The sequence below is a fragment of the Helianthus annuus genome, chromosome 9 (genome assembly GCF_002127325.2).
Source record: "Helianthus annuus cultivar XRQ/B chromosome 9, HanXRQr2.0-SUNRISE, whole genome shotgun sequence".
Lineage (NCBI taxonomy): Eukaryota > Viridiplantae > Streptophyta > Magnoliopsida > Asterales > Asteraceae > Helianthus > Helianthus annuus.
Window position 1 is genome coordinate 94647259 of NC_035441.2, and position 13461 is coordinate 94660719.

Below are 13461 nucleotides of genomic sequence, written 5' to 3' on the forward strand. Positions count from 1 at the left end.
CATACCGAAACCTTCAACTCTATCATTAATGCTCTGTCGTCTTCAAAGTACAAAACTTTGTTGACCTGTGACGCTCCAATATTCATGGACACCCAACAAGAATTCTGGAAAAATGCTAAATTAGAAACTAAGGATAAAAAGCCCTTAGCCATCAATTCTTCGATAAAGGGTGTTCCAGTCACAATAACACCTCAAACAATTTCAAAGGTATTTGAACTCGACAATCTTCAAGGTAAAACTTCTTTCCCAAAAACAGAGTATCAAACGGATTTCATTGAAAGAGGGTATGAAGAAGAAATGAAAAAAGATACTTTACAAAAAGGCAGTTTTCCACCTGCCACAAGGTTTTTATTTCATACCCTTCTAATGTTTGTGTCAAACAAGACCACTGCTTTCAATGAAATCCCATTGAAGATCCAATACCTTGGTTATGGTATACTACATGGAGAAAATTTTAACTATTCCCAGGAGATCTTCAATTATCTTGTTACAAATGTTAATAAAAAATAATTTTTGTTATTTCCAAGGTTTTTAAGTTACTATTTTAATAAGAAATTTTCAAAGGATAATGCCCATGTGCTTATCCAAGGCAATCCTTTTTCAATAAACAGCCTAACCTCTGAAACATTTACAAGGTTGTCAAAACTTTCTAAAACACAAACAGAGGTTCCTGAGAAGACTTCAGCAGCAACCACTGCTCCTCAGGCACCTGCTGTTAAGTCCACAGCTCAGTGATCACAGCAGCAAAATAACTGTTGTGAAACCCCCACCTAAAACCACCAAAAGACCAAAATAGAAAAAATCACAAAAGCCCCCCAAACCTCATAAAAAGGTAACTCTGGAAGATGAGATCCCAGAGATTATACCAGTGACAACACAAAAGTCACCAATAACCACTGCTGCTACTTCCTCACAGCAGTTGGATGAAAGATCTCAACCTGAGCCTCAAACTCCTCCTGCTTCTTCTCAAAAAGATCAGGTTGTAAGAACAGGGACACCACATTATGATGCTCTGGAATCACTTGATTCCATCATCCACAGCCCACCTCCCGGGGAAAATTCTCTTTCTACCCCTATCCTCACTGCACAAATCCCACCATCAATAAAACCCCTATTGGATGCACTTGATATAGCTCAGACAGAAATCAGATCTTCTCAATCACCTATAACTGAGAATATGCCTCAACAACTGACTGAGTCTGAGCTCCCTATCATTGCTAACCCACCAACAACTGAGGAGGTAACAATGCAGGAAGTACAAGTACTTCCTGTCAGTAGTTCAAGAGGAGCAGCTACTACAAGTGTTGAACCCACTGGTTTACACTTGGACAGTAGTTTCATAAGTGAGACTCCCTTGAAGGCAATTTCTTCATTGGGAATCAGGGTGTTCCCAGTTTTCACTGGTTCACTAAAACTGGTTACCCCTGCTGAAGGAAGAAGTCCCTAGTACCAAGACAAAGGGGCATCAGTGGATGACTTTTGGGACACTTCCCTAAGTCAACTGCTGATACAACCACTGCCAGTGGGAAATCAGATGATCCCATTAACTTGGGTGATGGTTTAATGTAAAAAGAATTGATGGAGAGGGTTGACAAATTGGATACATCTGTTGCAGATATCAAGTCTATGCTGCAACAGTTGTTACAAGCATAAAAGGCAACACCCACTGCTGCACCAGCTGCAACATCTGCTCCATCATTTGCTCCTACTCCCATTGAGCTTTGGGAATTATTTCAACCTATGCGTCACAAACAAAGAGAATATGCTGATTAGCAACATGAAATTCAAGTTCAAAAGATCAGAAATTTGATGGAAGTTAGGTTCAAGGATACACAGGCAGATATCAAGGCAATCAAGGCCCATTTGCTGAAAACCACTGGCTCTGCTCCTCCTTCAATCATTTTTGTGGACAACCCACCACCTAATGATGCCAAAAAGGGGGAGAAAATTAAGCAATTAAAGAAGAAGGGATGGGAAGATGGTTTGCACATTGAACCAGATGCAAAATCCAACTTGGTTGCAGATCTCCCTAGGCCAGATGGTTCCAAAAAGGTTGATGTAACCTTAAATGCTTTTGCTGATGAAAAAGCAAGGCTGAAAAAGGATACGGAGGCAAAGGGTAAATCAAGGTTTGAGCAGGAGAAGAAAGTTTTTATGGAGATGGAAGAGCAGGGTATTTCTGAGCCCAAGGACTAAGAAAATCCAAAGCCTAAAAGAAAACAACCCACTAGAAAAGTGAGGCAACCCAAATCCATACCTTCTAGACCCATAAAACACACTCCCCAAACTCCTAAAAGCTCCTCACATCAAACCTCCAAACCAATAGATGTTAAAACACCTGTTGTATCAACAGCTATTGGTACTTCAGTGGTTTCAACAGATGTTAACCCAACAACTGCCACCACTATCACTTCAACACACACTTAATCCACTGACTTACCAAAAATCACATCACCACCAAAAACATCCTCTCTACCACCAACACCACCTGCCAAAAAGCAGAAGACATCAGGTGACACATCATCTGTTGTAATGACAACAGTGGCTGAAACACCAGTTGTTTCAACAGCTGTTAGTCAGCCACTTACCACTCAAATCACCATCACTCAACCCACCAAAACACCACCAACCTCTCCTAAACCCAAAAGGAGAAGGATTATATTGGAAGATGACACTTCCCCACCTCTAACATCTTCACAACCACTGACCCTTGTACCTATTCCAAACCCTGTTCCATTATCATCAGCACAAGTTATAAATCCAAACACTTCCATTGTTCTTGTAGGAGTCCAGTATCCATTAGATCTTCCAGCAGTTAGAGAGGAGATAAAATCCTTCTACTCTGAAGATGACCCTGCAAAAAGGAACCTGCCATCTGTTCACGGATATCCTAGGCCTAATAACATTGAAGAATATTTGAAGTTAAAGGCTCAACAAGCAGAGGATATCTCTAAAAGAAATTCAAAGAGAAAATCTGAAAAAGAGATTCAAAGATACTTTCAATACCTGCTCACTCAAGTCAGAACTTTGGAGCAGTTTTCAAAAGATCTTTGTCAGAAATTATCAGAGAAAGATGATGAAAGCCTGAGAAAAGATTACATTGAACACATTATGGCAATTCAAGAAATACAAGGCAGAAAAGACTCAATATAAAGAATGGACCATTAATGAGCTTAAAAAGGAGTTAGAAAGAGTTGAAAAGATGAACAAAGAGAAGATAAAACACACTCCTCCTGTTTGGTCAAAGTACAAGAAAAATGTACCTGAAAGAACTTTAAGGATGAAGAGAATGAAAGAAGAGCTGATAACAGCAGACTTTGGGTCAAGGAATTAGGTGACAAGATGGTCAGAAGATAAAGTCTTAGCCAATTATAAAAAGTTGAAAGAGTTGAGAAAGAAAAACCCAAGTGTTCCCCAAAAGCCTATTTATCCTGAAGCAGTGGTTCCAGCTAAACCACAAAAGCTACAGATCAGGAGATCCACTGCTCCACCTGCTGCCATCCTTTATCAAAGAAGGAAACAAAAATGGATTAGATTATAAAAATGGTCCTGTAGGAGATGATATCAGAGAATCCTGAATTGGCACAAGCTACAAACACTGCCCAACCAGTCATCACCAGGCCACCATCTCCAAACTCATCAACAATAAAACTCTCCCAAGAAACCCAAAGGATTCAAAAATACTAAAGTGGAAATTTGACAAACAGACCCACGTATTGACTTTGCTCAGATCCAATGGTGAGGTGAAGCACATATCAAGGGAACAAGCACTTGGCCTGGGTGAAAAAGATCTGCAGGATCTCCTTGAGCTTCCACTGTGCAGGGATGAGGATGATACAAGTTCCATTGACTTTGAATTACAATTCAAAGGACAAGTCAGGGAATATTTGATGAGGAAATAAAAATCCAAGAATAATGAAGAGTTTTGGCATCATCTGTTCCAAGGGGAGATTGTTGGGATTGAACCCTACCAAAAGAACAGTTGATAAAGCCAAAACTGGATCAGATCAGTGGATTCAGAATAAGCAGATGTTTGTATTCAATCTTTCCCCTTGGAAGTGGCCCTAATAACTGATAATCTTCAACAACTGCTAAAGACTGTTAAAGGCTATTGAAGGCTAAGCATTGATGCTCAATCTACTGTCATGATTCAAGTACTGCTAAAGACACAAGCACTGCTGGGAGTATAACAGTGGAATGAGAAGCAGTAGTTTAAGTTTACTTCTTTGTATTGTATTGTAATCAGTGGTTAGATAGCAATATTTGTATAGATCAGTGGTTGTAGGTTGTTAGGAGGTTAGATGTCACTTTCATGGTGACGTCAGCAAAGATGCCACAATGGTTTGCTCGTGTACTATAAATAGAACAGTACCTTGTACTGTTCTATTAGCTCTTTCATCCCAAATCATTCTGTACGAACAAACCAGTGTGAGCTCAGGCTGAGGGGGAGATTGTATTACATGTATGCATTGTAATTGAAGTTTGTAATAAATACAATCATTCGATTTCATGTTAAACATGTTTGTTGAAAGCATTTCTTCCATTTGATTGTGTTGAAAGTTTATTCCACTTAATTCTGCTGCAAATTGTTTATCATTCATCTTCACTTTAATCAAACAAAACACAATCATAAGAAACTCAGATCCTAACAAATGCAATTACTAAACTTTTTTTTATTATTTCGTTATTTTTATGATTATTATTTAACAAAATGCGTTTTAAATATATAAATAAATATGTATTTTCATTAACCGTTTTTTTTAAAAGTCGTTTTAAAAAATAATTTGTTTTTTTTACAATTTGTTTAAACCATCTATAATTTTTAAAATTGTTCCTCTTTAAACCATTTGCATTCTAAATCATTCTTTTTAAAGTCGTTTATAGCAACTCTCCTAAATACATCCTAGAACCCTTAACGTGACCCTAAAACGTTCCTTGCGCACCCCGTACACGAGAACCGAGCCCGTAATAACCCTACACTTAGAAAAATCATGAAAAACAAAATCTTAGTGTCGCTCGCGGCCCGCAACAGACGAAGGAGGATCCTTCGCGGGGCGCGACGACCTAAACTTGGTCGACACACAAGTGCGCCACGTGTCCCTGTCACGTGTCAAGCCTACCCTTGACTCGACCAAGCTACCGCCGCCTTTTCTGGCTCTCGCGGCCCGCGACGGCCGAAGCCGTCTTGGTCGCGGGTCGCGACGGACTGCCGAATCAGCCTATATAAAGGGGCTCGAGCTTCACTTGCAATCGTTCATTTCTCAAATTCTCTCTCAACTTTCTTATAGTAGAAATTCTACTCAGGCATAATACCCACTATAAAGCAAAGCTCTGCCTCGTTGTAAGTATTATAACCCTGCTATTACCCTACACGATCGATTTAGGGCTCCGTAACGCATGTAAGGGCTCTACCTGAATCAATCGCTGGAGTTCTGTCTCGTGTATACACTCGATTGATCTAGGATTCCGTAATGCATGTCGGCTCTGCCCGACTCAGTCATTGGAATTCTGTCTCGAGTTGTACGGTCAATGTGATTAGGGTTATTTTACTAACACGTGTGCATTATTTAATTTTTGTAAATAATAACCAAGAGATATACCAGGAAGCCTTAGTTTTACCTAAGCAAACAATGTGAGTACATTTTCTTTTAACACCTTTTTGTAAATTACTTTTGTGAGTCAAACTGTTTTATCAAAAATCTCGATGTTTTAAAAATAACACTTAAATAGTAATTGAGTATTTGTGATTCTACAATTACAGCCAGTATGTTGGGGTTTTGTATGCGTTACTTGAAACTCGTTACTATTGGAATAGTAGCATGGCCAACCAGTTAGGAAAGACAATGCTAGAAAATAGTAATTGGATAGATATAAATAAATGTAATTACGGATGCCCTAAATTCTGTAAAAGTGATAAAACTGTTTTGATTTAACTGGGATTCACTCACCAGTATTTCTTGTTGATAAAATATTTTTAAAACGCGTTTCAGGTAACATAATGTGAAAGCCAAATAAAAGCCAGCTGGAGAGCACTGAAGGCTTGGAAAAGTGGCTATAAAAGTTACCTAAATAAAAAAAAGTTTTTTTTCAATAATTAGGGTTTATCCCTACAAATGCACTGTCAAATGAACTTGGATTTTATCCCAATGTTTTATTATTATAAAAAGTTTGGTGTTTTACTCTGATAAAAATATTTCCTAACTACGGTCTTGATGTCTCATTTTCGCTGCCAAATTAATAAACACCGATACCACTATCACTTGATGTCTGTGGCGCCCGCTCCCGGGGTAGGGATCGGGGGCTGCGACATCGTTTGTTTTTTAAAGTTTTTTTAAACACTTCATTTATACCATTCTTTTAAAAATCATTTATTTTTTAAACATTTTTAAACAACTCACTTTTTAAGTCTTTCATTTTTTAAAATTTTACAAAACGAAGTGTATAAAAAACAAAATAAATGTAAGGTTTGAAAAAAAAAGAAACATTCTAATATAAATTTTGCAAAAGATCGTTCATTTTCAAACTTTTTTATAGAATGGTTTATTTGTTTTTCAAATCAACCATTTCTTTGAACCGTTTATTTATTCAAAATTCGTTATATTTTTAATCTCTTCTTTATTAAATTCATGCGTTTTTAGTGCCTCACACTTGTTAATTTATTTTTTTAAGGTTTTTTTTTATAAATGTCATTTTTTAATCTTCGTTTTTTAACTACTCGTTTCGTCTAAAATCGATCGTTTTTAAATTCCTTCGATTTTTAAAATCGTTCATTTTCTGAAGTTCTTTTTCCCTAATGGCTATAAGTAAACTGAATACAAAGTTTTAAAAATGAACGATTTAAAAAACGGTTCTAAAAGAAACGGTTTAAAAAGAAACAGTTTTAAAATTAATGACTTAAAAAAGAATTGTTTAAAATGTTAAAAAATGATTTTAAAAAGAACGATATAAAATGAATTGTTTAAAAACACTTTAAAATATAAAGAACTTTAAAAAGAACGATTTTAATAAACCAACGGTTTAAAAATGAATAATTTTAAAAGCGATAAATGGTTTAAAAATGTAACACCCCGAAAATATAAAACTTTATATTAGAATTATAAAGTATAAATAAATGAGAATTTACCAACTAGGAATTTTAACCTAGTTAGTTACAAGACTAGAAATAGCTTATAATAAGGTTAAAAGCGACTAAATTATAAGTTGAACAAAGTGGAAGGGCCTAAGTTGTTAAAAATGAAACTTAATTTGATAAAACAAATAAAAAACAAACCAAACACCCCATTTGGGATGTCTGGTCGTACAAGAACACAGGGGGCGACACAGACTCCCCACCAAACCCTTGTGCATGTCAAACTTGATCAAATTGAGGGTTCAAATCAGCCCCAAATCGAATTTCAAGCACAAATTCATGAACACCTAGTTGAAAGGATCACAAGGTATGTAAAATTGTGATGTTTTGATCCATCTTAAATTCTAGGTTATTTGTAAGAAACTGAAATTGAGCTTGATTATGTCATGCGTGGATGAATCTTGAAGTAATATGATGTCTAGGAGTAAACCCTAGTCAATAACATGTTGGATTATTGAATAATCTATGAAATTCATGATGATCCATTGATAAGTTAAATGGGTTTTGTAAATTTAGATGAACACGAGAATCATGACTACCAAAAGTGGTGTTACTTGATTACTATGAAATGATTTTAAGATTAGTATGCATGTTTGACATGATGAAATCAATATGTATGTTTATATTGGGCAAAATATCAAGTTATGAACTTGGTTTTAAAGATGTAAAATTATACCCGTTAGGCGTTCGTTAAAATGCCTAAATGAAAGATAAATGTGGAAAATTGGACAAAAACGCATGCTTGATGGATATGGCAAATTATGCGTTAAGACTTATAAAAAGGGTTCTAAACGGATTGTGAATTGAACTCTTTAGGCAAGGAATACGGATCGTCAAAGGGACAAGCCGGTGGAAATACGAGTTTGAAAAAGGTGCTTAAAAGGTACGTAACTACGATTCCGTTACGTTATGCTTGATTCCGTATTTTTGCTAGTAGACTTTAAATTAGCATAATACACGAAATTGGCATTTGCTTGAAGTGACGAAGGTCACTAGGTAAATAAACGGGTCAAAGGGTGAAATTATCGCCCTTTGACAATATTGTCTAATGGTTTGTCGATTTACATGTTTATAGGAATAAATATCAAATGGATAAGTACATCGCTAGTGCTTAGCGGCTACTAAGGCAAGGTATTGAAACGGGTCAATATATTGATCCGAGCCAGGTATGTATAATATCATAACTCATCATGTAGAATTTGGAGTTCTATAAGAGTTAGACAATGTTAAAGTGTAGATATTCGGTTATCTTTAAGGTAAACCGAATAAATTGAATTATGTTCATGATGTTTTAGAAGCACATGGGTTTACAAATAAGATTATAGTTAAAAGGGTCGGATTTTGGGTTAATCAAGTATTTAAAGGACCCTTGTAGTTAAAGAAGGATGAAAATTGACCAAATTGCCCTTGTAAGCCAATTCGGACGAACGACCCTTAAAGGTGGTTTGGAAATAAGTTTTATGATTATATAAATGCTTGGGATAAGTTAGATAGTGAAAAACGTCAATTCTTGGGCCGAAGGGCTTTATATGAGTCTTTGCCGTAAAATGGTAATCCGAGGGGTAAAACTCGGAATATATAGGTATCCCCATTAAACCCAATACACATATAGTTGTAGTGGGAGGTTACTAGATAAGAAATGTAGACTACAATGCTAGAAGGGTATGAAAGCGATTTCTAGCTTTAAAGTGCTTAAAATACCCTTAACGGGTCAAAATAAGCATACGAGTGAAAACGGGTCTAAATTGTGTAATAAACCTATGATTGGAACCTAATATAGTAGGTAATATTAATTATAAGAAGTGTATGAGATATAGGAATCAAACAGATACATTTGTTTGATAAAATGCATAAACGGGTTAAAATTCGGTAAAAAGGTAACGAGTCGAAGGCTTAGAAGTCTCAAAATTTCTTATGTTGGGTGTAGGATTTTAACTCCATAAGATGGAGGATTAAATTATGGACGCGTAGGAAAAAGAATCGGGTAAAACGGATCAATAACGAAGAAGTTATGGCCGTTTCCGTAAAAACTGGCATAGCTGAACTGAGCTGCAGACCTGCTGGAAAACGGTCTCCCTCGCGTGGCGCGAGGGAGCAACTGGGTTCCTTCGCGTGGCGCGAAAAACCCTGTTTTGGCGAAAATTTTTTATTTTAATCAGTTTCGCTTCCCAGACTCGTTTAAATACGTTTTAAGTTACGTATGACTAATCCAACTCATGTTTTATGAGTTTCAGATATAATTTTAGCACCGGGGGACGATCAAGCACAACGAAGAACCGAACACGATCAAGATATAAGCTTCCGCACTTTGTATCGTTGTTATGTAAAATGACGAACTCACCCATAATATGTTGTATAGTTTTTAATTCTGTAAATAAAGTTTAATGAACTCGTATTTTCAATGTATTTGAAATCATAATTACTCGTTGTTTCGTAAATTATACGAAAACCTTTAAATAATAATAAGGGTGTTACAAAAAAAGGTTAAAAACAAATGATTTTAAAAATGACGTTTATAAAAATAACAAACGCTTAATGAAAATACATATTTATTTGTATATATAAAACATATTTTGTTGAATAATAATCGTGAAAATAACGAAATAATAAAAAACACTTAAGTAATTGCATTAACAAACTCTTAAGTATTAAAAGAACTTTTTAATTATCAAAAACAGCCCCTAAGGTATATAATTACGTAATTACCCTTACACTTAACTGCAAAAAAGTAACAAAGTTAGTGTCAGGGCCCAAAATCGTTATAAAATGCAACATCGGAGGTCTGATATGTTAAAAAATCTTTTTTGGACTGAAAGGGTTAAACTGGCTAAACCAAAAGGCCAAAACAATAATTTACTCTTATTATTATATCCTCTTAGGCTAGAGGGTATGGGGTTCGTCCCCACCCCCGTCGAGGACCGGCGACGCCGGCACACCATCCCCCCCCCCCCCCCGGTCCTGTCCACACCGGCATCACCTGGACATTGGCGACGATCCTAAGTTGGTGAGCCCCCTTCACTTTTTGACCGTTAAAAATTAAAAAAAAATTCCAATTTTTATTTCAAAAACCAACGGCTACATTTTAAATAAATACCTATTTCACTCTCACTTTTATAAATACTCACCTCTTTTACACCATTTTCCCCAACTTTTCACCCACTACAATCTCATATATCTCTCACATTTTATAACCCCTCTTCCCTTTTTATAAAAACTCATCAATTTTTATACCATTTTTTACCCACTACCACCCCATCTCTCTCTCAAAAATTATCATGGCTTCACCTTCTTCCATTTCTTCATCTTCTTCGTCTACGTGGTATTCATCATCGTCGGAAGAGGATGCAATTATGCACAACATGATTATGAATGCGGCTCAGGTCTTCATGGCGGATGATGAAGCGTCGTCCCAACGTTTAACTAGACGAGCAAAATTAAACCGAGACCAAGAAGGTACTTTACTATTTTTTCCTTATGTTTAATATAGATTTGAAAATGTATTTTATAATTAATTTCATTTATGTTTCGTTTTAATTTTATAGCCGCCCACGATAAACTAGTAGCCGGTTATTTTGCCGACGAACCCGTGTACCCAGCCGAGATTTTTCGACGTCGGTTCCGCATGAGTCGTCCACTTTTTTTTACGTATCGCAGGCGACATGGCCCAGTCTGATCCGTTTTTTACACTGCGAAACGATGCTAGGGGGCAAAGGGGTTTCAGTAATTTACAAAAATGTACGTCTTCCATTCGCCAATTGGCATACGGTTACGCACCCGATGCATTAGACGAGTATATAAGGATGTCTGAAAGAATCGCACGTCTATGTTTGCACAAGTTTTGCGAATGGGTTGTCAAATTGTATAACAAGAGATACCTGCGGAGACCGAACGCAAACGACGTTCAAAAATTATATCAAGCACACGAACAGAGACATGGTTTCCCAGGAATGCTCGGGAGCATTGATTGCATGCACTGGCCGTGGCAGAACTGGCCAGTTGCCTGGCAAGGTCAGTATACTAGAGGAGATCATGGACATCCGACTATTATTCTAGAGGTTGTTGCGTCACAGGATCTCTGGATCTGGCATGCTTTTTTTGGTCTACCTGGTTCGCTCAATGACCTTAACATCATATACCAGTCACAGATATTTGACGATGTAGTGGCGGGTACAGGTCCAGACACAAGTTTTACGGTTTCGGGGGTGGAATACAGGCGAGGTTACTACCTACCCGATGGAATATACCCAATGTACTCGACAATCGCTAAAACTATTCCGCACCCGACAGACGAAAAAAGAAAAAAAATTGCGAAGTTTCAAGAGGGTGCGAGAAAAGATATTGAACGGGCTTTTGGTGTTCTACAAAAAAAATGGCAAATCATTGAACATCCAGCATGTTCGGCTACACCAAAGAGGTTACGACACATTATGTACGCTTGTATCATCCTTTATAACATGATCATTGAAGACGAAGGTAGAGCGACATGTGAGTACGACGAAAACGCGTCTACTGGAATATTTGTTCCAGTTAGTGGGGAACAACAAGATTTGAACATGTTCGCTCTACGTAACGAGTAGACACATCATAACCTACAAGCAGACTTGGTGGAGTACATTTGGAACAACGCTCAAAACGAACCCGCCGACGACATAGAGGACGAAGACTAGTAGCTTATTTTAATATTAGGATTTTTTTAAGTTTATGTTTTTTTTAAGTTTATTTTTATTAAAGTTTATGTAATGTTTTTTAATATTAATGAAAATATTTTGTTAGTTTATTTGTTAAATGTTAAAAAAAAGTAGAAGATTAAAAAAATAAAGAGTAAATTACAAGTTTTGTCCTTTATGTTTACACCAAATTGCAGGCGCTGTCCTTTAGGGCAAAAGTTGACGAGTTTTGTACTTTATGTTTTAAAATCTTGCACGGTTTGTCCTTTAAGCCTAACTCAGTCAGATTTTTTGGTTAAGTATGGTCATGTGCCTTGCACATGATGACATACTTGTCATTTCACATCCCAAGGACCATTGTGTAAAACAATTTATATTAGAAGGATGATTGTGTAAAATTTAAAAGAAAAGATATGTACAATAAAAAATCTGCACATGCTCTCTCTCTCTAAACTAAACACACAACCCCCCCCCCCTCTCTCTCTCTTCTCTCCTCTCTATCTCTTCTGAGATGGCGTGGTGGGGTTCCTACGAGTCGAACATGACCCGACAACGGCTATGAAAGATTTGGGGATTTAGGTTTTTGCTGCTTCCGCCTTTCTCGCTACCCTTTGTGCAGCCATTTTTTTATTTCAACAAAACACGTGCTTTTGAATAATCAGTTTGTGTTTTCTGTGAAAGATTTAATGTTTTTTGGTGTGTTCTTCTCAACATTTACAAGGATGCCTGTATTGATTAAGTACAATGGATAGGCATGAATGTTAATCCAAAAAGAATGTGAAGAAATTGAAAGTTGAATTTCACATTGAGGTGGAAGAGAAGCCAAATTAGGATTTAACGAATGGCCCCAACAGTTACGCAGCCAATAGTTGGCTTTGATTTCATTGTGAGGGTTTGTGTTTTTTATTTTGATTTGGGATTTAATTTAATTTGAGTGTTATTATGCTAATCTAGTGAATTATATGGAGGATTTGATATAAATTTTGATAGAGGAATTGATATGGGGGAGTTTGTGGTTACAGGGGAGGTAGTGATGGACATCGGGTGCAGGGGAGTGGTGACGGACGGCTGGTTGCAGGGGTGGTGGTGATGGTGGGTACGCTGGTGATGGTTGGTGCAGTAGGTTGGGGTGGTCGGTAGGTGGGGGTGGAGGCGGTGAAGGCTGAGCTGCGGTGGGTGGCGGCGGTGAAGGTTGTGGGATGGTGGTGGTGGTGGGCTGAGAGAGATTACAGAGAGATTGGGTTGTGGTGGTGACTGGTGGGTTACAGAGATAGAGAAAAGAGTTTAGATTTTTTTCCAATTTGATAGATACAGTCCCTCGATAATAAGTTTTTACAAAATAATCCTTATGAAGGTGAAATGACAAGTATACCCTCATGTGCTAAGCACATGACCATACTTAACCAAAAAATCTGACTGAGTTAGGCTTAAAGGACAAACCGTGCAAGATTTTGAAACATAAAGTACAAAACTCGTCAGCTTTTGCGCTAAAGGACAGCGCCTGTAATTTGATGTAAACATAAGGGACAAAACTCTTAATTTACTCAAAAATAAAAAAAAAACATAAAAGTGGTGGGGTAGGATCATCTAGGACCATCCTCCATAGCCTCTAGTTTTGTGGAATGAACCATCCTTAGGAGGACTATGACGTAGCGCCTACGTGAC